Below are 310 nucleotides of genomic sequence, written 5' to 3' on the forward strand. Positions count from 1 at the left end.
CACAAAATATATAACATTACATATATTCGCTTATTTAATCCTCACAACAATGCTGTGAGTTGGGTCTGGGTGTATTTTGCAATTTACAGGTAAGAAAATTGGAGTGTAAAAAGATCAATGCTGTGCCAAGGGTTTTTTTGTCAGAGCCGGTATTTGAACCCAAACATTTTATCTCCAGGGCCTGTATCTTTAAAACTCTATGTACAATTTTGAGTGCTATATTTAAACTTCTGTTTTTTTGATTAACTGTCTTTATGCAGTGACTCTTGACACTACGATAGTGTTGTCCAACTGAACTTTCTGTAGTGAT

The sequence above is a fragment of the Pteropus vampyrus genome, unplaced genomic scaffold (assembly GCF_000151845.1).
Source record: "Pteropus vampyrus isolate Shadow unplaced genomic scaffold, Pvam_2.0 Scaffold165, whole genome shotgun sequence".
In the NCBI taxonomy this organism is placed as follows: Eukaryota; Metazoa; Chordata; class Mammalia; order Chiroptera; family Pteropodidae; genus Pteropus; species Pteropus vampyrus.